We start from the raw sequence: 2,915 nt of genomic DNA, 5'->3' as shown, positions 1-2,915 counted from the left end.
ACTACTAACAGACATATTTATACTCACTTATCGTCTTAGTTACTTTGCATACATATGCATTCATCGGCAAGCCTGTAACACACTCAATGCGGCATCAAAACCTAAGATAAACATACATGTTAATCAAAATTGATTGTACTGCAACGTTGTGTAACATATTATAAATGTATCGAGTAAGGTTCAAATGTTGGATGATGATACTGCACTGCTGCTGCTGGTGCTGCAACTCTGTCGTCGTGATATTGAATAATTCAAGCGTGATATCGTGCACCAGTTCGGTTCTTTGTGGGGGGAAATAATGCTCAGCGAATAGTGGTGGATAGGAGAGCAAGAGAATGGTAGGCATCATAGACGTACAGGGTGACTGAAACGTATGGATTGATGTGTTTGTGTTGTGTGTGTGTATGCAAATGCGTGTGAATGGCATGGGGCTATATAATCCGTAGACAAATACCGCAGTACGGACATGGACTCGTACACTACACCCACATATTCGCACACAGTGATGCATACACATGTGTGGATACACACACATAGAAGAGCAGACACGTGAACACGTATATGGGCCATACCCATAGGAACATATAGGGAGAGAACGAGGGAACGGAACAGAACAACACGCCATTCTGACTCCCTGAACCGGAAAATTAACTAGGGACTTTAGATATCGCGGGCGACAAGACGTTACATAAACATTACATAAGATCCTCGTCCTGCCTCGCACTGGTCCTTCCACCATATCCTCCCCATTCGAAACGCCGGAGCCAAGCACACATTAACACTTTTGTGTCTTGTTTATCGTTTTGCATTTTCCGACCGTCGCCATCTCTTTTTAACGAAGCGCCAAAGAAAAGGACGAAACGCTTCCAATTCCGTCTAACGGCCGACAAACTTTAAACAATTTCGGAGATGCAAGTCTTATTATCCGCAATTGCGGGATTCCCTTTTGCCGAATAAAATATCAGCAGGATTTAAGAGACCTGCAGCTCAATCACTGTCCCAACGTGTGCCGAGCCTGGATACCGAAGACGTGACCAGATTATCCTTCACAAAGGATAACCCGCCACTGAAATACCTTTTTTTTTTCACCTTGAAATCCTTGCAGGACGATATGAATGGAGACCCGAACTTTTCTTCTCTAAATGATTTCAAAAACTCACTTACTAATCCCTATTTACCACAAGAAAACTACAATATATGTGAATAGAAATAATGATCAATATTCTACACACGAAACTAATATTATTTTTTAACAAATTTTCATCTATTCCAAATTCATAGATTTACACAGCAGATAGGTTCCTGTGAGAAACGTGTAAATCAAAATTGTAAGTTTTTTAATGTAAAACCCTGCAAACCGAAAAGTTATTTTTGTAAACCGTGTAAAAGCGAAAACGTGTAAATAAAGTAGGCTATTTTCAACATTTATTTTTCAATTTTTTTTAAACCATGTCAAAACGAAAACGTGTAAATAAAGTACCGTGTAAAACAAGTGATAGGCTATTTTCAACATTTTTTTTTCAATTGTTTTGTAAAACAAGTGATAGGCTATTTTCAACATTTATTTTTCAATTTTTGTAAACCGTGTAAAACGAAAACGTGTAAAACAATGATAGGCTATTTTCAACATTTATTTTTCAATTGTTTTGTAAAACGTGTAAAACAAGTGATAGGCTATTTTCAACATTTATTTTTCAATGTTTGTAAACCGTGTAAAATCGAAAACGTGTAAAACAAGTGATAGGCTATTTTCAACATTTATTTTTCAATTGTTTGTAGTGTAAAACAAGTGATAGGCTATTTTCAACATTTATTTTTCAATTGTTTGTAAACCGTGTAAAATCGAAAACGTGTAAAACAAGTGATAGGCTATTTTCAACATTTATTTTTCAATTGTTTTGTAAAACGTGTAAAACAAGTGATAGGCTATTTTCAAATTTATTTTTCAATTGTTGTAAAACGTGTAAAACAAGTGATAGGCTATTTTCAACATTTATTTTTCAGATTTGTACGCGTTAAACGAAAACGTGTAAAGTACCGTGTAAAACAAGTGATAGACTATTTTCAATATTTATTTTTCAATTGTTTTGTAAACCGTGTAAAATCGAAAACGTGTAAAACAAGTGATAGGCTATTTTTAATATTTATTTTTCAATTGTTTTGTAAACCTCGTTAAAGCGAAAACGTGTAATGAAACTACCGTGTAAAACAAGTGATAGGCTATTTTCAACATTTATTTTTCATTTTTTTTTTTAAACCGTTTAAAATCGAAAACGTGTAAAGAAAGTACAATATGTATGTAAGAACGGGCAATATGTATATTTTGCTTATATAAATTACTTTCTTTAATATTCTATTATCCGACAAGAAATCTATAGCAAATCCATTTGATTTCATGGAATTGCAAATGATTCGATTACAAAGTTTATTGCCGTTTGCGGTGCAACAAAACAATAACCTTCAAAACCACACAAACTCGTGAAAGTGACTTTTCGTCTGTCGTGCAAACGCGAGACGAGGGGTGGTTATAGCAAAAAAAAAAACAGTTACCACAAACCTCCTCAATATATTTAATGAAATTTTCTTAATGGCATCCGTCACGACAGGAATTTTCCACGCACGGAGGAAAGACGTTCGCGTGCTGTGAAAAAATTGGAAAATTTTGTGAAATTTTAATGACAAACAATCGGATTTCACCGCAGAAAGTAGAAGAAGTGGCAAGAAGAAGAAGAAGTAGAAAACATTTATAATGGTTTTCGCGCTCGAAGTTTCGGTCCTGCGGGGTGCGAAAGAGAAAAACTTTTATTTTTTTTGGTGGCGAATGCGACGGGATAAATCATTTTTCCGGGCGAGAAAAAAAAATGAAACGAGAAACCCCTGCAAATAAAAAAAAAGAAAGAAAGAAAGAAAGAAAG

The sequence above is a fragment of the Nicrophorus vespilloides genome, unplaced genomic scaffold (genome assembly GCF_001412225.1).
Source record: "Nicrophorus vespilloides isolate i.1.1-1 unplaced genomic scaffold, Nicve_v1.0, whole genome shotgun sequence".
Classification (NCBI taxonomy): domain Eukaryota; kingdom Metazoa; phylum Arthropoda; class Insecta; order Coleoptera; family Silphidae; genus Nicrophorus; species Nicrophorus vespilloides.
The sequence above is the reverse complement of the archived record's forward strand: the minus strand, read 5'-3'. Positions refer to the sequence as shown.